Source organism: Paralichthys olivaceus, chromosome 21 (assembly GCF_024713975.1).
Source record: "Paralichthys olivaceus isolate ysfri-2021 chromosome 21, ASM2471397v2, whole genome shotgun sequence".
In the NCBI taxonomy this organism is placed as follows: Eukaryota; Metazoa; Chordata; class Actinopteri; order Pleuronectiformes; family Paralichthyidae; genus Paralichthys; species Paralichthys olivaceus.
The window spans coordinates 11,028,910-11,056,140 of NC_091113.1; the positions used below are offsets into that span (position 1 = coordinate 11,028,910).

Here is a 27,231-nt window from a genome sequence, read left to right on the forward strand (position 1 = left end):
AACATGTAGATAACAAAAACTGTGATATAAAAAAAGCATTTTATTTTAAAAACAAAAACCAGCATCAACACAGTTAGGTTGCGCTTATGTATAATTTGGTGATGGAGCTGCAGCTCTTGGTGGCGTCTTTGACAAGAGACGCTGACTTCCTAAATGCAGTGTGACAAAAGGGGACAGTTCAGTCTGTGATGGAAGATATTTTAGAGGCTCTAATGGTGCTCTCAGCAGGACAGGGAGGCATAGTCACGCAACGGAGAGGGGGGCATATTGTTTAAATTTTCATACAAAGGATACATATTTGAATATTTGAAAGATCTTCAGAAACGCCCTCTGAGACGCATGATGGTGAGGTAGAATTTTGCAGTGTGTGATAAACTGTGCAAGGGACATCTGATTGTTCATAATATTACATATTTGAAACAAATCTTTGCAAACATTACAGTCCACAAATTTTAAGGGGTTGTGAAAATGGTGTAATTAAACCAAAATTATAGCAGTGTTACACCACTCACAAATCTGATTACACACACACAGAGTTTCTTAACACACATTCGCAGATTCCTGTACGCATTCGTAAGATTCTTTTACACGTTTACAAATCTGATTACACACACACGCAGATTTTAAATACACATTTGCAGGTTTCAGTGCACATTAGCAACTATCAGAACCCATCTGCAGATTATTTTACACATATACAAATTCTATACTCTCCACACACGTATACAAACGTTATTGCTACAATACGTTATAGCCTCATATATTATATTTCTCTTTGCCCATTCCTCTTCAACCCTGGTAAATAATGTCAGGGCAGGGCTGAGTTTAACCTCACATGAAAGGTTAAGCATCAGGCTGGTTCTTCCACAACACCAGCAGCTGGAGTTTTTGTGCATCTCTCTAGTGAAGCTCCGAGGAGCTGAGAGGATGAGATGCACGGTGAAAGTGCAGTAAAACGGATGTTGTTCTGCTCCTGTCGCCTCTCATCGCTCCAGCAGAGAGCACATCTGGAGGAGAGCGGGGACACCAGCCACTTTTTCTTTTCTCTTTTCTTATGTGAGGGACTGGCCCCCCCCATAAAAGGAGAGGGGCGGGGTCGGGGCTGGTGTTGGATTTCACAGCCAGAGGACGTGACTGCAATGGTTCCCTCCGCTGCCTCTGAGCAAAGCTGTGCCAAACTTGTCCCTGCGCCCTGAGACGCGGCTCTTCACCTCCGCGTTAGACCAGGAGGAGGGAGGAGGAGGTGGAGGAGGACGAGGAGAACGCTAATTTCACTCGGCGGCTCGCGAGAGGAGAGGTTTTGAAGAGCCGACGGGAAACTTTGAGGAGAAATAACAGAGAAATACAGCTGCGCGGCTGCAACTTCCAGCAGCAGCGAAGAAGAAGAAGAAGAAGAAGAAGCAGGAGGAGGAGGAAGAGGAAGAGGAGGAGAAGAAGTTTCCAGCAGCAGGAGCAGAGACAGTCCGAGCAGGGCACCGGGGAGGAGGAGTCAACAGGTCCCAGGTATTATCCACATCCACTTGTCAGTGACAGCTTGTCAACATTTGACAGCCTCGCTCCAGGTGTTAGCCTGTGGCGGAGATTAACCGTGTGAACCCCTCTGTTCACCTGGAGGATTTTAAATGCGTCGTGCTTGGTTGTGTCATGTTATCTTTTTTTTAACGCTGACAGAAACCTCAAACATCTGGAGGGAACTCCCGTGAAGTTCACGACCACTTCTAGCATTGTAAAAAAAGAAGAAACAAGCTAATGTTTGGTTCGAGCGACGTTATAATCGCTTGTTAGCACGCGAAGCTAACGAGTCTCCTGCCCTTGTAAACACACGTCCACGCTGACACTTTGTTGGGGCCAATTAGCTAAAGAACAAGCTGCTAACCACAGGGAAAGGCTGCTTCACTAAAGTTTAAATCTATGGAGTTAAAGGCGTGTGATAATGTGTCTGAGCGTGTCCCTGTTTCTGCAGCGTCAGGACAAGGGAATGTGCAGGAATTGGATTTCCACATCGTGCATTTTGCAGATTTGGGTCTGCGTTAGTTCCTTGCAGATAACGTGATGAACTTTGCTCTATTGCATGATTCAAGTGGCTGTAGATATGATATCAGGATTCCTTTCAGTCAGTGTGAGATTCAAGATAACTTTATCGTTCTACAAAGTGGACATTTTTTTCTTGGGCTCTCCACCCATGCTGCAGCCTTAAAATTACATATATGTATATGTACACATGCACAAATCCCCACCGTAAAACAAACATGGCAATCCATGACATGGTACTGTAAGGTGCATACCTGACCATATTGCACATGCATGTACATATGCATACAAGATGAATAAATAGATAAGCAACAACAAGCGAGCAAATGAGATATCACCATCCTCCAGTGCCAGTTCTGGCTTTATCAGCCACTATTTAAAGTCTTTCTCAGAACAGAGGGCAGCAGCTCACACTCTGTGTGCAGAATATGAGATGTGCCATTGACGATCTCATTGGCTTGTCTTAGGGTAGCCTGTTCATAAATAGTCTGCAGGGATATGTGCTCTTTAATGCCAATGATTTTCCATGTAGTATAAATCAACCCGGTACATTTTGGTTTGAGTGAATGAGCAAGCAGTAGCTCGCTCCACCAAGGGGGCAACCACAGCCTGCATTCTTCTCATGTGCTCTAATAAAGAGCTGCAAACTTGTTGACCCGAGACACGCATGCATTCCTCTGTTGCATCAACAACACACGTTCCTGCAGAAAAACTGCCAAACTGACAGACATCTGAACCAATTTGTTAACACCTGTGATTAACCCCTGTCAAGATAATGTGCCAACTGGAGGTGTGTGGATCCCAGCAAATAAAATGTCAGTACTGTGTTATAACATTTAATTTACATATACCCTGCAGCGCTACAGACCTGCGGTGTTATCTTGTAAAATGTTGTCTTGTAAAAACCACAGATTACAGTGCTCATTACCCTTCATTTAAGGCTGTTACAAGCACTTTACAGAAGTTTACTTTTGTTTGAGTAATCCTTTATGTCGATGCACTGCACAAATATGCTGATTGATACTTCAGAATACCACAGATTCCTCTAACCGCATCTCTGATTCTGGCTGCAGACATGACAGTGTCTGTGTGTGTGTGGCGATGGAGGAGGAACATGCTCTTTCCTGTGAAAACTTGTGACATACAGAGCAACATTCATTAGAGGCCAAGTTACTCTGGGAGATTTGGTGTTTCTCAGGATTTTCCCTCTTTGTCACATCATCTTTTGATATGATTCAACTTACTTTTACTTTTACTGAGGTCACATTGTCTGATAACCTCAATAAGTTCATACCCAGAATAAACATTATCTAGTAAAGACTTACTGAGAATTACAACTTTAATCATATTATATAGACATGTGTACATCTCAATCAGAGTATAACATCCTTAGGGAGTTTTCACAGCACACGTCATACTGCTTCACGGTACATGTCCTCGGTTTGAATGTACACAAGTTATAGGACATAATGTTGACAAGATTCATGAATGCACTATGCTGTATACTATGTAAAAGAAAATATGAATGGAATATTCAGTGAGCAACTCATGTAAACATCATGATCAAAATTATGTCTTATTGAGAATAAGGTCAATAGTTGAAGTATTGCTGTCCAACTAATTCTAGTCAATGATTAAAGGTTGTGCCATCACTGTAATTGCTTTGGTTAAATGTCAGATTTGTTTACCTGCCTGGTAAACTGTCACATTAGATATTCATTTTAATACTAACCTGTATTTCATAAGTGTTTCAATGTAATGCCTGATCCCATGTCATGCCCTTAATGAATTCTAAAATGTTTGTTTCTTTCTCAGTGGTGGAGGTGGTGATCTATCTAAAGTAAATCTGATATATTAATTTGTGGTCTGACGAAATGAGAGAAATGATATCGCCAAATCATCATTGACAGCAGCTCTAGTGACACGTTCTTCGATGCTGCCTACTCCTACAGTATAGAGAAAACTTTAGAAGAGTTTTTTTGCAACAATGTATTCAAAACCAAACAACTAATGTAAATGATATGTGTCTTTTCAAGGCGAACCACTGTTCTTCTCTGTAGCAGATTTAACGTGATTCAGTCAAACACTCTCTGTCGAGTGTCAACGGGAAGTCGGCTTTCTCTCCTCGTGCGAACAGCGCCAGTTAAAAGCCTCACAAGTTTCACATGGTACTAAATGTGTCATCGTAGGGGAGGCAGTGGCACACTTACATCCCCCGTCCCCTCTCCTTCCTCTGCAGAATGTAAAAAGTCAAGTGTGAATGACACTGGAAAGGAAATTTCTTTTTTTTCTTTCTTTGTTGAACTGTAGTTGTGAGTCAGTAGCTCCAAGCTTTGTCAGGTTTATTTGTCACATTTAATGACAGTTTTTTGTTTGTTTGCTCATCTCATGTGGAACAAATTACTTTATCTAATGAAAGACAATGACTGATGATAGGCAAGATGTATCATTTTGGATCAAATTTGTGCAGGGAATTTAAAGGTTCAATCTAATTGCATTTAGTAGACACATTCAAATTATGTTCTTTTCTTCCCTGTAATGAAATTATATAAAGTCCACTTTTTGTGTTGAGTTTTGGGTCACTTGTAATCATTTTTACAAATAAGAGAGTGAGTGCAGTTTTTCCTTCCTCCTATTATAATCAGTTCTGAATACAGGTTGTCATTTGTGCAGGTCACCATATTGAGTCTTATTAATCTTGCTCTGGACCCAGGGTCCTCTGAGAAAGCCTAGAGTGTGTCAGGTGGTGTTGTTTGGTGCAGTCTGTCGTGATAGAGGCAGCCTCACCACAGTGGCCTGCTCCCCCGTTGTTGATGAGCCAGTCTGACTCACGGCACAAACTGATCAGGCACTGACAGATGAGACATGGTCCCCACGATGGCAGGGCACCTCGGAGGTGTCATCCAGCTCTTGCTTAATAGTAAACACCTCTACCCAGTCCCACATGCTCAGTCTGCAGTAGCTTTGTTTCAGTGAAAACAACCCTGCAGAATTAAGAGTTTCACTCTGCTGTAAATAAGAAAAAACACAACGGGCTTGGTTGTTAAGGGTCTGTGCCGATTTGTTCATGTTTTGGTCCGCCAATTTACTGATGTTGCATATAAAATCCATTCGGTTTCAGCAAATAATGTTTTTGGCCTAATAGAGAAACAGTCCCACAAACGGAGTCCAGTGAAACCAAGCAGTGTAGCTGTGCACTAATAAAACCAGTCTTGACCTAAATGAAACAGGCCCCGACTCTGTCAGAATAAGTAGAAATAAATTGGGATATTACAGTGGTTTGGCAGTTGTGCCCGATGACGTAGTCATTGCCTCAGGGACTCGGGCGAGTGTGGGAAAAGGAGGAGAGAAGAAGGGTGGGAGCCGATACCAGGAGAGTGTAGTGGAGTCTGGGTAGATTTCTTTTTTTTGGGGGGGGGGGGGGGCTACTGCTGTGATGTGGGAGCTACACTCACATCGGCCAGCGGCATTTTATTAGGCAGGCTTTTGCATACTGATCTCTTATACCGCCGCTCTCCACGTGGCAAACTGGCCTGCACGGCCCTGTCAGCCACATGAGAGTTAACCCGCCCTTTCCTTTTCACACCACTTCCCTTTATTCCTCTTTTTATGGCTTTGATGGTATTAAATAATCTTTACATGTCAGAGTGCACTGCTCCCAGTGTTCATGTCGGGAGTGTGAGAGAGCAATTAGGTCAGAGTGGTAGAATAACTTGGTTTCATCCCAGTCTTAAAGTGGCAGGGTACCTCACTTCAACTTGCGCTTTTATATTCACCTCAAACCTGCGGAGTAAGACTTTCAAAGAGGTCCAAGGCCAGTGGGGTTATCAAAGCACTCAGAGAGAGAACTTTGTCTTTCCGTTTATAGCCTCATAATAAAATGTCCCAGAATGGATTATCAGTTGTGTTATTTTAGGTTTCACACTACGTTAATTTGCCTGAAGAATCAGGCCACATTTGTCTCCTTTTCTCTAATTAGGCTGAGCTAAAGACCAATATAACCTTTTATCCTGGTTATTGATTTGGGGTGTGTTTCAAGCTTCGGATTGTTTTGCCAGACCTTGAAATTATCGACATCCGTAACTGCAGTTTTTTTGAGAAGAAGATCAAGATGAAGATACCGTACAATAATAAATGGAAAGCCCTGTGTTTATTTTCGCTGTTTGTGTTTCACATAATCTGTGCTGTAAAGTTTCCCATAGCATGTTGTCCCATGTTCAAGATCTACCATTTGGCATGGGAATGTTCTGGCCCCTGTTTACAGCGTTTCATTGCCCTCTTCACAGAGTTTCATATTATTTTCCACGCTCATTTTGTACCTTGGCTTTTTATGAAAGTGTCTCTGCCCGGTCGGACTGTCCCCCAGCGTGACGGCTGACATTTCTAGTGAAAGAGGCCTATTGTTGGATCTTAATCCCCCTCCACCCTCCTCTCCATAAAACAATGGTATCAATTGCTTCCACTGAGTACATCCACAGCTCTGAGTGAGAGACAGGCTGGCCGGGCTCATTGGTGAGCCTGCCAGCCGTCCTACCAGGCAGCCAGGCCGACCTCTTAATTTCCAGTGATAGCTCTGTGCTCGGGCCCACAGATTCCTCTTCAGGCATGTGTGCTAATATTATCTCTGTAGCATTACAACTAGCCCTTGATCGTGACTGCGCTGCCACCTCATAAAGCCACAAATAATGGCTTGTGTATATATTTATTTTCCCAGGGAGACAGTGGAGCAGACCTGTGGCTTCGACACTCCCCCATTCCCCCTTCGTCTTAATGAATGGTCTCCATTCTATTTTCCTTCATTTTCCCCAGGATACTGCCATTAACTTTTGACAGATGATATGTTCTTTGACTGAAACAGTGATCCTGAGCACACTGTCACTGGAAATTGGATTCGCACACCCACCCCTTTGCTCGTTGCCTTTTCTCCATCTCTCTTTTTCTCTCTGTCCTCCTTTTTTCCTGTTGGTCTCTCTTTGTCAGAACTGGAGGACATGCTGCTAATATTCCTTTTAGAACAGCGCCATACTGCTGAGCTGCCAAGTTAACCCTCTGCTGCCATGAGTCAGACAGCGGGCCAGATAGCCGGTGTCACTTACACAGATGCCTGACTAGTCAATCTGTCCTTAAGCGCTCTTTAAAACACCAGTACTACTTCGGGCCAAGTGTGTGTCTGCAGTCAGTTATGACATCGTCTCGATTTTTGTTTAAAACCCTCCGTCTGCTCTGTTGACATTGGTGTAATTTCAGATTCTCTTTTTTTAGTAACTTGAATCTTTGACAATAGAATATATATTCAAAAGAATACAGCTCAGGTGCCAGATAGAAAATATCCAAGTAGGCAAAAAGATTAGACTTGTCACTCTGAATGGCTCCAGATTATGTCTGCAATTAATGGTTATTTTCATTATCGATTCATCCGCTGATTATTTTCCCTATAAAGAGTCCAAGTTGATGTCATCAAATGCGTTGGTGTTTCCCGCGTACAGCTGAAAATGTTCAATTTGAAGTGATACAAAAACAGAGAAAGCAGAAAATACTCACAATGGAAAAGCCTGAGAATGTTTTTTGTGGTTTTGCTTGTAAAAAGAAAATTACTTGAATGAAAAAATGATTATCAAACAAATCCACCAGTGCAGGGGTGGGTAACCTTTTTCCTAACAAGGGCCATTTTAGTTTTTATAACATCCTTAGAGGGCCATACAGAATTACACATATTACAATTACCCGTCTAATGCGATGCCTGGAACTGCTTCTCTTTAGTGAGGCGATGTCTGATGGCGATGATGTCAGTCACAGCTGTTTTGTGACAAAATATCTTGTTCAAACAAATCCTCACCTTTGGTAGAGCCCTGCATGGCTCACAAAGATAGTCATTCCTCCCTTGTATCAAATTCAACAGTAATCCTCACAGAAACATGTCTAATGGGGTCATATTTTTTGTTTATTGTTTCATCCTAGGCCAGACAGAATACTGGAATTTATAACAAATGCATCTCACCCAGTGTAACTGCATGTTTCCAGCTGTTATGATGCTCAAACTTGGCTTATTTCATCACTGCAAGCACATCCCCGAAAATCTAGGCACAGTGGCTTCTCTATGACTTCAACAAATAAATATGTTTGTATGGTGCCAAATTCTGCATCTACTTTTTGGGACCATAATGCCTGTCAGTGAAGACACATAATATCCTTGTGTGTGTGTCTTCTTCAACCTCACTGTGACCTGAATGGCATACAGCTGGAGGTGACCTGGTGGGCATGTCAGTTTAATTTACTATTTTATGTTTATTTTATTGCTGAATAAAATAATATATTTACTTTTTTCTACTTAAATAAATCTTGGGCTGGATCAAACTGTCTTGTGGGCAGGAGGTTTCCGACCCCTGCTCCGGTAGTTACTTACCACTTGGACTGCTCTTCATCGTACCAGACCTCAGCGTCCTAATTAAGACTCTTGACAGGCTCTGTGTCATTCTCATAGGCAACATAACACGTGAGTCTCCTGTGCAGTGGCCATGTCCACTTCCAAAGCACTGCACAAGGCAAAGCATCTTAACACTGATTTGAGTGGAACAAATCCTCTCCATTGTCCCTCCTGTGTGGGCGAATGTGGCAGTTGACAGTGTATTCTGCATCTACTTTGGTTGCAGCTGCCTGCATATTAGCTTGAGTTGCTAAAGGCCACATTTATCAGTGTGAAGTGAACACCAGAGTGAAGACAAAATGGTCCTGAACAAGGATGATTCAGCTATTGCTGCTGCTAGCTTGAACGGCTAGCTGGCCATAAGTGGCTCTGCACATAGCATCGTTATTGTGCTGCTCTGCTGCCTTGGCTTGTGCAAGCAAAGTCTATGCAGCTAGTGAGCCGCTGCTACTTATTCCGTCTCGACTGGCTGTCATCACAGTGCAGCCAGAAACAGTGAAGAGCCATCACACCAGATCACTGTCATGCTGCAATGTTGAAGTACAGAGTCTGTTAGATGAAGCTAAAATGACAACTAAAAGCAGTGCTGCAAAAGTTATTGGCTAATCACATTTACCCTTATGTTTGTTTTTAAAATGGTAATTAATCTCCCCTGTCTTGTTTCTATAAAAGCTACAGAAATGTTTGTTGTTTGTATTTTTTGCAGTTGACTCGTAACAAAAACAAACTTTACATAATTGTAAGGAAGTATTAGATATGCACCCAGCAAACTCAGCCTGCAGATGTTTGCCAGCAAGAAAGCATAACCCATGGGTATAAACGATACTCTTTCAGTCAGTGAGACAGTGAGACACTATCAATAATGGCACATATTTTGATTTGTTTTTTTTTTAAATTTGTGTCAACATAATTTTAATTTTCTTGGCTTTTTGTGTCGCAGTAATAATTCTGTAATATGGCGCACCAGGCAGCATATGGCTGCCATTTATGATCAACAGCCTCAGTAAAGAGGTGACTGGAATATGCAAATGCCTGCATGCTAATGAAATAGTAATGTAATGAGGCACGCTGTATATGGCCAATAATGAGCTCTGGTTATTGAGTGTTGATGGCTTCTTCTCAGCCTTTGTTGTTTCACAAGCTGCAGCTTTCTTATTTGTTCTTCATGGCACACGTACACACCATCACCCAAAACACACATGAACACAAACACATACAAACACAGACTTGGATACATGAATATTGTGTTCTAATTGATGCATGGCGTCAGGTGAAAAGCATATTGATAAATACCTGGAACGCCTATTGAAATCATGAAACTAAATTGGCCAGAACTGAGACAGATGCAGTGCAGTAAATTAAACAAGCAATCTTCGATGTTGGGTGACAGCACAATGGTGATTAGGGTTTCATGTGAGCTGCCCTACATTATTTATGGCTGTGCTGTGGGCTGCCTGCAGTTGAATAGACCCACAGTCCATTGACTGGGCACATTACAGGAGGCCGACTCGTAGCGAGAGGGGGAGTTAAAAATTACTCTATTTCTTCTTGAGGAGGTCCATTTTCATCTAAATGAAGGTGGAAGCCCCAAGCGTATTGTTTCCAGGCTCTGTGTGAGTGAAATGTGTCGATTGTGTTCCACAAGGCTTCTGTGCACAGCTCTGCTCTGTGTCCCAGGGTGATTTCTGCACAACCTCCCATTTGTTCCATCACTAGTTCTCTTAGTCACTGCCTACTCAACTGCCCATTGCCAACTCACAAATTGACTGTTTTTTGTTCACAGTCGGACTTATGGATGTTTGTTTGATCCCAGATGTTGTTGAATATATATTTGTATTTCCTACATGATATTAGATAATACTGGTGCAATGCCTGCACAGACCTGGTTGGAATGGGCTGTTTGTTCAGACTGAAGCTATGATGTCAACCTTCTATGTGAAACTGTAAAAGTGACCTGCACTAATTGAGCAAGTAAAGCCCAGCACAAAGAGTCGTTCACTTGTTTATATGACTCATTACACATTTTTGAGCGTTGGTCAGGTGTTTTTACTGATACTGGACATAACGTGAGACGATAAGTTAAATGGTTCTCGCAATATGGGTTTCACAGACAGATAGAGATTTCTGGAATAATAGATGGATATGCTAGATCACAGCCTGTTCTAGATATTCTATATCTAGATATTTTCTTCCCAGCTAGATGAGAATAATGGATATTTTAGTTCAAATTCAGCTGCTTTGCAGTTCACTCAACAGTTTGCATTAAGGAACAGATTTGAGTGTTTAGATTATAGCAAAAAAGAAGGATTGGAAGGAGATTGAGTTTTAGCTCATTAAAAATGCCTTGATGGCCTCAATCCCTGCTGGATCACTCCGGGACACACCTAGTTTGAGCTTGCTAAGCACAACAGGATCTGGTTCGTAATCCAAAAAAGATCCGCACAGTCAACAGGATTAAGGCTTGAAAACTCCTTGAGTGTATTGTGCTGTATCCACAACAAGTCGAGTTCCTGCAGCCGACAGTGACCGTCTTTGTCAAGAGAGTGATCTTTACCACATCAAGGACTTTTAGTGACTCAAAAATTACAATGTCCAAACTCAGCAACAGAGATAAGAGAGATGTGGAAGACATATACAAATATCATCCTATATGACCTTAACAAGCATGTTGTACATACATCAACACTTCCGTCGCACCCCAGTAGCAAAGTATAAAGCGTCAGTGATCATTAGTGTGAGATCCATGAAAAGGAAATAGATATTGCCCCCAGTGTTTGAGTTGTGTAACATTGGGGTAGAGATGTAGTTCAGCCGTGAGCTCAGACAGTGGAAGCAAGAATATGAAAGTTGATGAGAAAATGGTTTGCAGAGCATTTGGAGTTCTTCTCATTTTCACACCAATGAGTGAACACACTGCTTCCTTGGCTTTTGTTGCAGCACTGATCCCTAACATTACTGGGTTGGGATTAAGGGTAAAATAGTTAAACATGCAAACTTGATGCATTCACATGTGCTCATACTTGAATTTAAATATCAAACATCAATAACAAGGATCCTTTGTATGCTTCTGTGTTTTACATAAGACCTTTTTAGACATGACCTCCGGGTAATCCGGAGAATTGGCTACAGACTTTACTCAGAGTCTGCCTTTACAACAAAGCGGAAGATTTTCTGTTCACACGTTCACAACAGCATTATTCAGGCAAGAGGTGGATTAGCCTGTGCGGCAGACAGAGGCAGGAAGTGACATATTAACCCCGTTGCGGAGATCATGTGTTTCATTTTGATTACAGCACCCCGACACCTTCGTCAGCTCTTATCGCCACAAACTCTCTAGACATCTTCATCTGTGTCTTCTACGTGGGTGTCACCGCTTTTTCACCGGGAGATGTTTGTTTTGTTTTGTTTTTTCATTTTTGCGTCTATCGCATGTAAGAGGATCATCAGCTTCATCACTTTCAGTTCAGCACTGCACCTTCTGTGTGAATGCCTGAAAATAACTTCTCGGCTTTTGGACCATGTGCCTTGAGTGATTTGCCTGAGGGACTTGGAAGCTTGTGTTGCAACTGAAAACGTTTAATTTTCTCAGTGCGTGTAGGATATTAATATGGTATGCCATCTCTAATTTGTGTTTTGTTTGTACATTTCACGTCTAGTAGCATCATTGTAGATTTTCTGCCCATGCACAAGTTATTAAGTGGCTAACAAGAAGGCTATGTTTGTTTTGTTTATGAAATTAACTGTCATCTTCACTTTGATGGATGTCTTCTGCGTGAGTGTGTGTCCTAATTGTCCTTCCACACAACAGCGTGTTTTCATTTTCAGTTGGCCCCTGGCCCAGGATACCCACTGGAACTCAAGTCCACTTGTCCAGAGCAGCGACACAACACTGAGCTGTCATGGTTCTTCAGAGACAGTCCCCTGGGGGTGGGGTGTCTTCTGATAAGTCTGTGCCAAATTCAGTCCCGACATTCAATTGCTTCTTTGTGATTTCCACCATGCGAATGTCAGTGTGGCTGAGCTGTGGCTCCATGGATTCCCTGCTTTCAGATACCTTGCATGACTCTGTTCAGGACTTAGACAGCGCGGCTTGCCTCCCCCTCAACCACAACCACAGCCCCTTCATCCTCCAACCATTGTTTTCCTATCGAGTGAAACTTACTTTTTAGCCTCTTTCATGAAGCATGAAATACAAGCTTTTATATTGGCACTGGCAGGTATTTAAACTTCTGATCTAATCCAGGCTGTGCTCATTAAATCGTCAAAATGATGTAACGTTTCGCTGCCGCTTCTGTGTGCCAGCATGGCATGTTGTTCCACTTAGGGATTCCAGTATTTGTCTCTGTCATAAACACATGGCATCTGGTTGCCTGCAGTGGGCCCAGCCTTCATTTGGACTTTGACATCGAAATGTGGCTCAATTCTGTATAGAGAAGCTGCCTGGCTTCTCATTTAGCAGTTCGCGGAGGTATGATAAATGTTACTAATCACCTATTGACCTACAAGGGTCAAGCCTTTGCCCTGTTGCCCATCACCCTCCTCCTTCTCGCTGTCTTCTTCCTGCCCCTGTACACTGTGGATATCCTTTATCTTGCTCAGGCCTTAGTTCTCTCTCTCTTTACACTGCTTTTCCACTGGCAGCTACCAGGCAACATAACTATTCGCTTTCCCTGTTTGCAGTCAAATATGAAATTATTTTTCCCCTTCTAGATTTATCTCTCCAAAAATATGAAATAGATTTATGTTGTGAATGTGATTAGATAAAGCGAGTCGGAAGAGATATGCTTTCCTCTCAGTGTTCTCAGCTTTAGTTTTGACCTTTGCACTTCTAATATCACAGCCAGTTTTTAGGACCTTACTGAAGAGATAAGTAAGAAGAGGAAAGTGTGAGATTATCAGAGCAATAATCTTCTGAAAGGAATGAATTTGGACAAAATACCAAAGACTGGGAGCTATAAATGTGTATGTGCACACACAGACTGAGTGTGTGTGCTTGATGGGGTTTCTGTTCCGCTTTTTTCCACTGGCAGAGTATACAATCGAAGAAGAGCTTTTGTTCTTTTGAAAATCCACCTGATAATGTTGGTAGCTGGCTCTTTGCCTGAGCTGGTTGGATTTAAAAGACGAAATAGAAAAAAACCTTCAGCACGAAGCCCAGTATTACACACTTTACACACCCAACACAGTGGCCCAGATTTCCCACAATCCCCTAGTGGAACAACTCTTCTCTTTTGGCACCTTTCATTTTCAAGGGAGAACCCTCAGAGTTGAAGAGTGCACCACAGGTAGGAATAATAATGCTGGCAACACAATAATGGCATCAACACAATGCTAAATTTTCTGGGTTCACAGCTAGGCCCTTACTCCATCCTCCCCCTTCCACGTTCTGACTTTAATGTTCCACATGAGACTGATTGAGCCATTTCGTATATTGCTAAGCTGCGTGAAGAGTGCTACTTTTATAATGAAAGAATAATGCTAAATCAAGGCTTGACAAATCTACTTTCTCCTTGTCCCCACATGAAGAGTTGGGCGGATTAGGCTCTAATTTTAGTGCCATTTATCTCTTCCGCTGCTTTTAAGAATTAGTTCCAAATAACAAAAAAGTGTGAAAATGTGAAGCGTTATGGGGTAGTTGGATTGGAGGATGGTTGGAGTTGGGTATTGTCAGGGAAGCGAGGCTGTGAAAAAGAGATTGTCTAGTGGTTGTGAGGGCCTTTAGCATAAGAGTTCAAATTTACATACAAATCTCCAGGGAAAAAAGTGTTTGTGGTGGTTAGGAAGCTGGCAGCTTTTGGAACAGAAATGTTTGAAGGATTTTTCAGTTGCCATTGGTCCCACCACGCAGTGTCTGGAGTGGCTTCATGAGATCACAAACCCTGATGGACTTTTCAAACAACTCAGACTGTGAAAAATGTAACATCACTTTTTTTCCATCTCTTTCTCTTGTTCAGTTCTCCATAACACAAATTCACATTCTTTTTGTTTTTGAAGTAGAATGTGTGATTAAACTGTTTGTCACAAAGTTCATAGTATAGACCTGTAGTAAGTAGACTGCTGAAACAAACACAAAGTTCATCTTAGTCAAAATCACTTCTCACTTAGAAACTAAGGCCTTGATAGTTTGGACCTTTCCATACCACATGTATTTGGCTACTGGGACACATCGTCGATACCAAATACCATCAATACCTCACTGGAGGCAATTGCATTTAAAACAACAGAGGACACAGTGTTGGTGTGCATTCAGCACTTTTGAATAGCTGTCAACATATTGATTCTCCTCCAAGGTCAGCATCAATTCCTCTCTGCCCTGTTTTTTTCTGTTAGCGACAGGGAGGGCAAACATGTCCAAAAAAAAAGATAACTTGCTAAATTGACTCGGGAGGGGAAGAGCTATTAAAAAAGATCTACCATGGCATTTTCCACTCATATTCTCTTCGCTGGGAGAGGAGCCTTTGTCATTGCGGGCAGTGTTTGGGTGTGATTATGTAATCTATCAGGGTATTACCATAAAGGGGAGGGGGGTGGGGTGTCGAGAGGTTGGAAGGTAATAGCGGTGCTACTGATGATCATCGTCTAGCAACTGCCCAAGGGCAGGAATGTTTTGTGCGCCGATGTGTCCGACAGGTGGCTAGGAGACGCTAATTGATTAATGATCAGAGTGATATATGAGCCCCCGCGGCCAGCCTAAACATAAAAGCTCAGAGCATCGGTGTCGCTCTAAATCATTTCCAACCAGGCCAGTAAACCCAAAACAGTTCCCCCATTAGCATATGAAAGACCAATCAGAAGGGGGACTGTGCCTTCCAAGCCCTTTTGTGGACCGCCTATTGTCAACATCCTGAGTCTGAATTAACAGGCAAGCATTTTATGCCAGATGAATAATGACAACAAAGATGGTTTTATAATAAGGGTCACTCAGCACTAATGAATCATTAACATCTCCACAATCTAAGCCTTTGATATAGTTGGGTTTTAGCCCCTTTTTCTGCCTCTGCAGAGCTTTGAGAAGAGCAACACGTTCACACAGATGACTGTATACCGTAAGAGGAACTCTTGTCTCCTCAACTGTAGGACATGCAACCTGCTATTGTACTACAGAGCATAAGATATTGTTTGAAACCTCAAAGTGAATTCATGTCTTCTCAGTGTTTGTTATAGCAACTATAATTCCTCATGCTGAGAGGTGAGATCATTTACATTGCGGTTTTTGCTCTGTACATCACACAGCTGACATATTTTCAATTCAAGTGGTGTCAGATTCTTCCTGAATGATTGAACATTAGTGGAATTCACCTGCTCCCAGTTGGTCATATTTTGCACTTGGTGTTTCATGTCACAATGTCGAGGTGGATTAGTTTCTCTGTCTCGCTTCTTCTCTGCTTCTGTCTCGCTGAATCTCCCTCTGTCTCTTCCTCTCACTCTCTCTGGTTATTTACCATTCCACGGGGGGCCTTTCGTGACCCTCTTCATTGTTTTGTTTGGATGACTCTGAAGGACAATGGCAGTCTGGAGCCTTGGCCGGCACTCAGCGTGTGTGAATCTACGTCTTTCCATTGGGAGTGCTGTCCTCCGATGTCAAGAAAGGTTATGTGATCTATGTGCGACTGAAGGGGGTTTCCACCGCTGAGCATCAGAGCCTCAAAGAGAAGGATTTATATTGTGTCAGTGCGCGTGTGTGTGTGCGTGCGTGCATACGGCCGGTGGAATTTTATACAACCAAGTGAGTTAAAACAACACATTGTGTCTGTTTTAATGTGAGCTCATGACTCTCGCCACAGGGCTGCCATTCCCAAGTAACCACACACTTGGAGACTGCTGGTCGTACTCTCAATCAGTTTTTTACACATTTGTAGTGAGCAGCAGTGGAGGGGCACTGCTGTCACAGCGAGGAAGCAAATGTCCCAGTGCGGATGAATGATTTCACTTGAGAGTTGGACCGCCTCCCATCAAACATTTTTAACCATCAGTGCTACAGAAACTAAAATCCCAGTGTTAGTTGCCGATGCTAGGTGACCCCGCTGTATTATCCTTCCAGGCTCTCTGCTCGGTCAGACTGTGTGTCCCCGAGCAATTGAGGAATTCTAGGTGCAGTAAATTGGGTTCAATTTAAAAAGCAGATGGACTTGTCTGGCCAGGCTCCAGCAGTAAGGGCCCCTTCTTCACTCTCTGTGTGTGTGTGTGTGTGTGTGTGTGTTTGTGTGTGTTAAAGGTGAGCGTCTGCATTGAGTTGCTTTTGCCCATCAGCAAAGATAAAGATGCGATTACTCCAGGCTACTCCTGTCCACTCTCATCAGTGTATGGGCTCCAGGCTCGCACAGACACACACACACACACACACAAACACATATACAAACATTGTCCTCATTACATCCTGACTGCTGTCAAGAAATTAAGCTGTTCCTGGTCCGGTGGACTGACAAAACCTCGGCGTTCAAACACCACCCAGGTTCACAACAGGAAATGAGGGCGTGTAACAAGACAGGAAGTGAGATGAGGAGTCGTTCAGGGCCTGGGCACTGGCCAACTGATTGTCACGTTGGAGTGGATGCCAGAGGGAGCAGTATTACACATTAAAGTGCAGCCAGCTGTAATAACAAACACCATCTCATTATATCATATAGTGGACTGGGTCACTGTCAGCTAGTTTGTCTATGAATTGTCATCATACAAAGCGATGCACCAAAGTCACACCTTCACTGAATGGAGGTATTGTCTTATGCAATGAAATGAGTATTACTGTACATGTCAAGGAACAAATGCAGTTGCATTAATCACTTGGCTTTTGTTGACCTCTGTCACTGATGAATGAAATGCAACACAATGGATGAGAATTGTCAGATGATTTTAAATCTATGTTGAGAAATTGTGTTGGATATACATACAATATTAAAAAAGCCACGCATGCCAATGCAGACAACACACTAGTAAAACATGTAATGTTCAGTTTGTGGTGTTGACACAGATCTTTGTATGAAATTGAAGGATGTGGTTTGGCATTGTTATCATAATCTGGGCAGGGATACACATTAAATATTAGGTTGTGTTTAGTACAGGATATTTGTAATTGATTGGGCTGAGTTGCAGCTATTCATGGCGTATTTGTTCATACCCAGTGGTTAAACAAACTTACGAACAAAGCCATAAATGAAACATTCATCTGGCTAAAAACACACTGGAAGTGTGTCACATGGAAATGGAAACCAGTCTTTATAGTAAAGATTAATGCTTTTTATTATAATTTTTAAAAAAATACTATTTTTAAGTTTGACTACCCGCGGGAGCTTGTGATAACAAATTAGTGTGAAATTCATTTGCTCCTTGTAAAATGGCACCGAGGCCACTATGACCTGTAGGGAGGGGATTTTTTTCTGTGGTGGTATCATGACACATCTTAAGAGCAACCATTACCATGGTTGTCAGAAAAGCTCTGTCCTGATATAACTTGCCGCATTCTTTTGAACGAACTAGTAAAGAGCCTGGTGAAGTGAAATAAACTCAAATAGACCATAGTTGAACATGCGTTTGGAAAAACTTGGCCCGCTCTAAAGTTCTGCAGTTAATGGCAGCTGGAGGGATCCTGTTGCCAGAATCAGCTAAAAGGAGATGGTCTGTATTCTCTGTTTTACTCAAACAGAAAGACAGTGTGCACTCACTGCTCTTGAATGCTTTTGACATAAACCAATTTTCTATTCCAATATTATTGACAATGATTGTGTAGCTTGGCATTCATGTTGAATGCATGACATCCAACAAAGTGCCTTTTTACATGTGCAAACCACCACCCTGTAATTGCATTCCAGTTGTTTTTGCTTTAAAACAATCCCACAAAGAATTTTCCATGCTTTCTGCAGCACAAAGGTGGCGTTTATCAGAGATGCTAAGTACCATGTGACTCTTTAGACTCTGAATTTAGAACTGCAAGCGTACATGTTGGTAAATACTTCTGATATTTTCGCAGCATGCATAAACAAGATGACATTGCTCATACACTTACTCCAAACCAGTGTTGCTAGATCCTTGAGTGCAGCAGCCATTCATCTGTACAGCATCAGCCAAGCTGTCCTTCTATGAAAAGATGACACGCCACTTTAGTTGGTCTCCATCTTGGCAATGAAGGCGCCTCTGTGTCCCTATTTGTGCATCAGGCTGAGGGGATTTCTAGGCAGCCACCTGATTCACATTGCTGTAATTGAGTTGTGGCCATAAGCACTACTGTGCCTGCTTGGGCCCTAGGTAATTCTCACACCACAAAAGCACTGTTTTACTCCAGTTTTCACATGATGTCTGAGGCACAAACATAGTGAGTGAGAAAGTCCAATCTATCGGAAAAGGGCGTGGAGATTACAGGCAGTAAGAGAGCGAAGGAAGGAAAAAGAGTGTAAGAGGTTTTGTGTAGTGAAAGAGTTCTGAGCCAGAGAGGCTAGGGAGTCACTGAGTCTGCAGCACGTGGATAAGGACCACAAAGCTCTCGGTTTCAAATATCTCTCTCTCTTTCTTTCTCTCTCCTCAGAGCTTAGGAGCTGCAATCGATTCAAGGGGAGATTTCCTTGGACAACGACAGGGAGATTGACGTTTTTGGGGTAAGCCCGAATTTGTCACTCCTCTCATCTCTGGGTAATTGGACTTCTTCACACTCCACACGTGTGTGTGTGTGTGGGTACCAAACACCATCTTGCTCTCTGTACAGTAGCATTGTTCCTCATCATGTGACTGCCATGTTGGGTTTGAGGTCAGATTCACACAATGTGTGGATCATGACTGAGCATTTTGTCTGTTGTGTCAAACGTTTTGCTTTTCACTTGTAAAACTTACTGTTTGTGTTCAGCTGAACGTCTTCGCAAACCTGTGGAATCATTTTCAATCATGTGTACACACATACGCCGTGTACTGTTTAGAGGACGTACTGAATCTTGTGGCCTGCGTGCTGCCAGTGGTGGGATCAAGTCTAATCCCAGATCTGTTGCATTAGAGCTGGAGCTGGCAGCTTGGAGATTTGCTCCGTCATGTTAAAGTGACAAAGACCAAACAAAAACAGCCGTTCATTGTTAAGAACTGGCTTGAAGAACTAGGACCATCACTCAGTGTGTATAGACGTATTTATTGTGTCTGATCATCTTACTTGTATCAGCTGCAAAACATTATGGCAGCTGAAATAATAACACTATTGATTTTATTCTGTCATTTCCCTGTATTTCATTTCATGCTGATTTGCCAGGATGTTGACACAATAATGACTGACAGAAAGGAGCAGAAAAAGGTCGGTCAGTTCCTTTCGGCCGATCATAGCACAATGTCCCCAGGACTGAAGACATAATTTCTCCTGTCCTGTCCTGTCTGGTCTTCTCCTGTCTGTACAAACTTGCATTTATCCTTTCCTGTCCTGCTCTGTCATGTCAGAGTTTGACCTGTCCAATCCTGTCCTGTCCTTTCCTTGTTGATCTCTTACCCCAGAGAAACAACAACCACCCCCATACCAGCCTTCAAGCTAAAACAAATAGGATGGTATGTGCACCAAAACCCCAGCCAATACTCGGAAGTATCAGCGGATTGCCATGCCAGTGAGGTTTTGTGTTTTTTGCGCACAAACGTTTATTCACACCCCTACAAGACATCCATGTGTCGTAACTGGGAATGACAAGTGGTCTGGCAGATACACCGCTGTTAGCAACCGGTCTGGCATACAGCTGTCCTGATGGACTAAGGCTGACACTTTGGTCATATATGCATACAACTCTGATTTCCTGTCTCTTCTTTTGTCTTTCTACACCCTTTGATTTGTGCTCTTGGAAAAAGTAAAACTACTGTGTTGACTTAGCTCTTGTGAGGTTAGAAGTTGGCAAATGCAGCCAGAAAGACATGGAGGAATAAAAGTAGGGCAGCTTTCGTTCCAGTTTCACATTTCCTTTTTAACTTTAGCTGCTCGTGATAAAACATAATGGTTTTTTTTTCCAGAATCAAGCAATTATTCAATTCATTTCTTCATTTATTTATTGCTGTCTTATTTTGTGAACGGGCAGGAGGTATATGCAGTACTTCTAGGCAGTGCGTTTCCAATTTCTCTTCCTCTCCGTCTCTGAGTTTGCAGGTTTAGGTTTATATCTCCAAGTTAAGCACTATTTAACCCCCCCCCCCCCATCATAATTTAGATCCAGTCTCATAAGTGGGTTGGGAAGCGGCCCCAGCAGTTGATGTGGAACACATGCCTTTAATGATTCACACTCTGCGTGCGGTAGGTCGGTGGTGGCTGCCGGGCCCGCAGCCTCTCCCTCTGTCTAGAATGGAACTCCTGTGTTTTCCTTTTTTTTTTAAGTGTTGTGTTTTTCTCTACTCCACACATGGAAACTTCAGGGAAGTTGATATGTGTTGTTTATGCACAGTTGTTCGTGTGTAATGGGGCTTCTTACTCCCTGTAGAAGCTGGACAGAGTTGAATAATCAGTATTCGACACCTTAGCTGCTGCAGCTTTCCTTCAGTTTTTGTACATTTCCCCAAGTTAGATTAAACTGCCTTCCTTGTGTGGCCGTGCCAATTTCTCTGAAACTCCAGTGGCTCCTTAGGCATTTCTGTTGTGACAAATGTTACTGTGGTGTTTGGTGTGATTCTGTTCGTCATGGGGGCTTTCCAACACTCACATCCTGAATAACCAATTTGATTTGTTTGATTTACACGAACCTTCAAATCTGGAGAGTTAACAGTTGAATAAACTACTGAAAGCTCAGTTGGTGTTAGTTTATATATGTGCTGTTGAGCTCATTTATTGTGAGGCTTTTAAATAGCAAGATATTGTGTGGCATCTTACTTCCTCTGCCTCAGCGGAATAGCAGAAGTGTGCTGCAAGTACTGATGCTCAATTGATTTTGAGTTTTCAGTAATGTGCTCTCCACCTACTGGGAAAAAATAGGGAAGTTTACTAGAACAACAAGAGTCTCATTCAAACAAATGCGTTTCCACTGTGCCCTCTCAACCATTGGTGTTGATCTCATATCGTGCGTAAATAGGAAGTTTCTGTCTGCATGGTTAAGTAGCAGTGAAATGTGCCTGCATGTGAGGAGGAGAGAGAACTGTCCATCCAAGTTGATGGATAAATTGCTTCCTGTTTTTGCCTTCACACAGTCCCCCCCAAAACTCTTTCCATCCACGCTTCCATCTTTTGTTCTTCTCCCCTTCTTCTCTCCAACTCTTCCTCTGTCTCGCCATCCTGGGTCCCACGCCCCTTTGTTAGGCCTCGTCTGACCTCTCCTTCCTCCGCTCACACATATGTACATCTCTCAATTTCCTACACACACTCCACATCACACATGCATGGTGTGAGTGTGGACAATTTCTTGTCCTTGACTTAACTGCATATGTGGAGTACTTTCCTTTTTGTGCAGAGCGAAACTTTCGGGTGGCTGCAGCACTCAAAAACTATACTAACGCACTTGCTGACCTTGCTTGACAGAAGAGCTGCTCATGTGCAGTGAGATGACTCAGGAAATGGCATGTTCTGTAAATGCCAGGCTGAGGCATTGTGTTGCTGTGCAAATGTGATGCAGTCATTGTTTCTCTGGCTACAACAGATCATATTTTTGTCACGATTCAAAGACATGTTTGTGTGTGTCGTTGGAAGCGGGGAATGCTTTGCTCATTTTGATTGTAGCTCTTTTTCCCCCCTCAAGTGGTTGGTTTGATGCCCATGAGTTTACCAATTTTGTTTATTGTGTTTTTATGTGGTGGTGCTCAGTTTTTACAATACCCATAATCCAAAGCAACAAAGTGCCACTCGTAAAGTGTTGCTTTTATAAAACTATGCCTTTGTGCTTTTTTATGTACTGTGTTTTGAATAAATTGGTGTTAATCTGTTTGGGGTCATAAATTAAGCTTTCTGTTAGAACTTGTTTTATGAAATTTAGTGTTCCCAAAGCTTATTTTGGAGCAACAGTGTAGGTGCTTGAAGTGTGTGTGTGTGTGTGTGTGTGTGTGTGTGTGTGTGTGTGTGTGTGTGTGTGTGTGTGTGTGTGTGTGTGTGTGTGTGTGTGTGTGTGTGTGTGTGTGTGTGTGTGTGTGTGTGTGTGCTGAAATTGATGAAGAGACCTCCCTGGATTTGAGTGTTGCTATAAAGCACCACCCGATACAGCCTGTAGAAAACCCCAGCCACTCTAGGCGAGAGGGCGTAGCTAACTGTACTGAGCAGTCTGTAGTTCCTCTTCGGGGCGCCTCCTGACAGGAACTTGGCAGTAAGGAAACATAAACAAATTCCCTGTGGTGGGCAGGCAAGCTGGGCGGCGCGGTTCCCCCCGCTACCATACATGCACAGCTCAGCACGGCCCGGCTCGGACTAGCCCGCTCAGCTCAACAGCCACAGGCTGTGCGAAATACATCTTAAAGGGACAGTTGCCGTCTGCGCTTTTTCAGGGGGCACAGGCCCACTGCATCTGCAGTCTGATTTCCCTGTAGTTGTCACGGTTGCATTGGCCGACCCTTTTGCTTTCCACTGTATTGTTTCAGACTGACAGTGATGTGTGTTACTCCTGGTGCAATAACTTCTCAGAGGTTTCCTACAACACCATTCAAATGCTGCCTGGAGGTGGGAAACTGCTGCCAGGGGTCCCAAAATGGTTGTTTGTGCTGAGACAGCAAAAAACTGTCGCAATGATGTAACGATGGAGGTTGGGGAGATGGGAGGGAGGCCTCTCAAGCCACTATGGTAGAGGGTTGTGGGGGGCCCTAATAGTCATAATACACACACATGCACATGCTCACACAAAACATACATGCTTGCACATACACTTCTTTATACCCGTGTGTGTGACCATACTCATGTGCTTACAGTTTTCTCTTTCCCTCTCTCTCTACCTCTTTCTCTCTTGCTCTCCAAACACAGTAGTGTATTGTGCAGCCTGACCTGGTCCCTGTCCAAAGGCAAAGAGAACCCAGATTGCTGAAACAGAGCACCCACTACTAACATGCCGGCCAGGCTGTAGTTGTTATAGCCTGCTATGGCCTTCCAAACCAATGGGGACTGCTAACTGCGGCCCAGAAAATGTGTGTGCATATGTGTGTGTGTGTGTGAATGTGCACACACATACACTTTCTTTTTGATCAGCCACAGAAGGGTTTTTTGGACAGCGCATGCAGGAGCCGACATGGCACCTCAGTGCAGTTTCATGAGCACTGGTAAAGGCATTTGCCTGACTTTTAATAGTCCTTAGTCTCCACAACATCATCCAAATGCACTATTTTCAGCCGTCGTTTAAATGCGCTGCTGGTGGAGATGGGCCGCAGATTCTGCAATTCTTACAAGATGGTGATTCAATGTCAATAGTGAATCTCTTTTTTTCGCTTTTTCCTTCCAGAGTAGTGATGGAAGCTTGAGCCAATTCACAGTCTGCCTCATTTGCTTCAGTCGTCTGGTTGACTGGCTCATCTGTGTGAACTTTACGTAATGGAGAAGGGAAATTTGGCGATGGATACCAGAGATTTAGTATTTTGGGTGTAAATAGATCCTCAAAATAATTTTCTTTTCAACATGAACTTAACACATTTGTGTGACCCACCTAATCTCAATACACCTCAATAACACGTCATTTCAGGCATGTAATTGCATTGGACCATGAGTAAACCTTTATGCAAAAATCATTGCCGACGTCTTAAGAACATGTAAAACTAGAAGCGGGGGGGGATTATGTCACTGCCACACAATTTGTGGAAGTAACTGTCGTTTCCCCAGCACTGTCTATGTGTGTTAGAGATAGAATAGAACAGTCAGTGCTTTCTCTGTGAGCAGCAGAGAGGTGGAGGAGGAAAAGGGGGTGACAGAAAGTCTTAGGATCAAGCCGTTCCACTGACAGAGCACAGCACAGGCAGCTCTGGTGACACTGCAGTGCACAGGAGGAAGGAAAGCTGAGGAGGAAGTAGAGGAGAAGATGGCACCAAAAGTGAGTTAGAGAGATAGAGTGAAGAAAACTGCAGACGAGGATGATGAAACGGGCGATTTAGAGACAAAGGTGAAGGTGAGCGCTCCTAGTGTGGCAGCAGGTCTCCTGGGATGCCATTAGTTGCTGTGTGTGTGAGCAAGCGATCAAATGCGTGCACAGTGCGTAACGTTCTCTATTGAACTCTTAATGTAAGTCTTCCTAATGCACGTAAATCTATGTTCTACTGCTTGTATATGTGTCCTAGCACTCACCCGCCCACCGATGAGGGAAAGAAGAAGGCATCAAGGGCCCAGATGTATCTTCACCCCACCTACACCTCCTCTCCAAGGTCCCACTAGGCACATCTCTGTAATGGCTCCTTATCGATCCTGAGTCCTCCTTGTCCACACTCAATGCCCATCGATCGGCACCTCTCAAAGAGTCTCACAGGGCTGCTTCATATTCTGTGGCTTGCAGGGTAGATAGATAGTAGATAGTCTGGTGTGCATGTGTGTAAAACAGTACCTGTTAATATTTTAGAAAAGAGAGACAGGTGTCTGATGCCTGGGCCTTCATTCATCTGTGCACTTCTTTGTGTGAGAGAGCGGGAATGTGCGTCTCCATACCTCTCCGACAACCTTCCTGTACCCTATTAATGTAGCCGGAGACCTCCAGTGACATAAAACATGAACAATGCAGGCCTCCATGTCTAGAAACTTTGCAGCATAAAGACATAAACACCCGACATAAAAAGACTTGCTCTGCCTCTCTCTGTAGTCTCCCACAACAGGGACAAGACAGAGAAGGAAGAAAAGACTCCCTCGCTTCCCATGTCAAAAAAAAGCCTGATTAATCAGTCAAGCCACATGAAAACTTTGCTTGTTATTGTTGCTGCTTGATTTATTAAAGGCCTGGATCTGGGTCAAGCATCCCCCTTCTCTCCCTCTCTCCCTCTCCTCTCTGTCTTACCCTCTTTGCCTTTTTTTTTTGTACCTAAACAAGGGCCCACCCCCCACGTCTCTTCCCTTTGTCTCTCATCTGGTTTTCTGTTTTTGTTAAAGGACAGTTGATTAATGATGCCACAGACAAAGCCCACAGTCTGCTCTCAGCCCGGGCTCAGATAGAGCTCCGCTCTAGGTAAACCAAAACACATGTGCTCTGGACAGCCACTGGGAACCCCTGAGGAGCGAGCGGGAGAATGGGAAAGAGAGGAGAAATTAACGACAGTAGTCACTGATGTATTATATACAGGCATATACTTTAGGCTCCTCCCTGCACTGGAAAATGTGCAGCAAGAGGAAAGAGAGGAAGGATGATGGAGTTGTGTGTAATACGCTCAGGGTGTGGCCTTTCTACAGCGTTTGTGGTTAAGTAAGATTTAGTTGCACCATTCTGGTCCATACGTGTTCATTAAAGTGTAAAGTTATCCTTTGTCTCAGGCTCAGTTTCACCTCTCGTGGTTTGAAATTGCACATATTTACTGATTTTAATGTAGCAAAGAGACACTTCAGTACCTTAGTATTGTTACCTGCCCGCAGGCTCCTGAGAGTCTTGTAGAGGAGAAGTGCCTTATTCAGTTATAAGGGAGCATATTATTCCCGTGACTGAATTGAGAGCTTTATTGTCAGTTGTCTTCATAATGGCGGGGCTTGACATTCATGTCATACTCTATCGCTACATACAGCCCTAAGTTTGTGTATGTGGGTGCATTTATGTTTGAGTGCTGACATGCTCTAATTGGCTGTGCTTGCCGCCTACGGTAAACATGTCATGTTGGGAATTATTACCCAGAAGGTCTACCGGCTAATGACAATTATGTGTTCACTTTTACTACATGGTATTAACCTCTCCTTCAGTTCAGACCCCTTCATGTAACCATAAGCCCATAGCATGTCGATTGTATTGTGTTATGGCGATGTGCCTCAGGGCCTCTCTTAACCAGAGCAGTTTGTGAAGTGCTGTTTCATTTGAACAATGTCTATAATCCATATTTGGAGTGATTTTCTTCCATATACAAACAAACTATGCAGCTCCTTTTAAAATTAGTTGACTTGATAAGTGTTCGTATTGGATTTTATTTGTCTACTTATTGACAGTAATGTTTGCTTAAAAGCTGCTTTGGTTAGTCGACACTTTTTTGTATTTGATTTCTCAGAGAGAGAGAGATATTTTTTCAGCATTTATCGCAGACATGCAGTTACAATTTTTTTTACTCTGTTGCTTAGGTCTCTCATTACATATATGCAGTGTAAACAAAAAAAACTAATGTGGAGTAACACATTGTTCCAAGGTGTTAACCTTAGTGCTAACCCTTTAGCTGCTTTTGTTGTTTCATACACTGCATTTATAGTTTACAGTTTGTTGCCTCTGCCAATGGGGGTTATGTTTTCACCCCTGACTTTTTGTTCGTTGATTGGTTTGTTTGCAAGGAAGATGAAACAAAAACAATGGACTTGGTGGAACAATGCAGTGTGGATCAGGGAAGAACCCATTACATTTTTGGTGCAGATCCAGAATTTTCTTTTTCTCTTTTTAAACATTGTGAGATCAATTTATACCATTTATCCAGGAAGTGTTTAATGGATTGATGCTATATACTGAGTGTTTGTGCAATTTGATGCAGCTTAATTGAATATAAGGGACTGGCGAAGGTATGCCCTCTACTGAGTGCTGTTCTAAATCTGAGGTGAAACCAGATTTCAAACAAACACTGTGTAGCTCCTATAACATGAGCTGGATTAATGGTAGTGTAGTATAGTAGTGTTAATATAGACAGTGCATTAGCAGACAACAGTTTGATGACATGTCTGCAGAGCAAATGTATCTCTGTCAGAAATTCCCAATGCCGCAGACTTGGAATTAAGTCAGATGCTT

General features: G+C 42.9%; 1 protein-coding gene across 8 annotated transcripts in view; it reads left to right on the forward strand.

Annotated features, from left to right (window-relative positions):
• The first annotated feature begins 1,061 nt into the window (after positions 1-1,061).
• raraa (retinoic acid receptor, alpha a) overlaps positions 1,062-27,231 on the forward strand; it is a 140,103-nt gene continuing 113,933 nt past the window's right edge. For 4 of the 8 annotated variants that reach the window (XM_069517096.1, XM_069517100.1, XM_069517098.1 and 1 more), the window contains exons 1-2: positions 1,062-1,503; positions 18,972-19,041. The gene's annotated coding sequence lies outside the window, so the exon portion shown is untranslated. Of the gene's footprint in view, positions 1,504-18,971; positions 19,076-27,231 lie in introns of all 8 variants that reach the window. The other 4 variants (XM_069517097.1, XM_069517102.1, XM_069517099.1 and 1 more) reach the window with 2 other exon arrangements.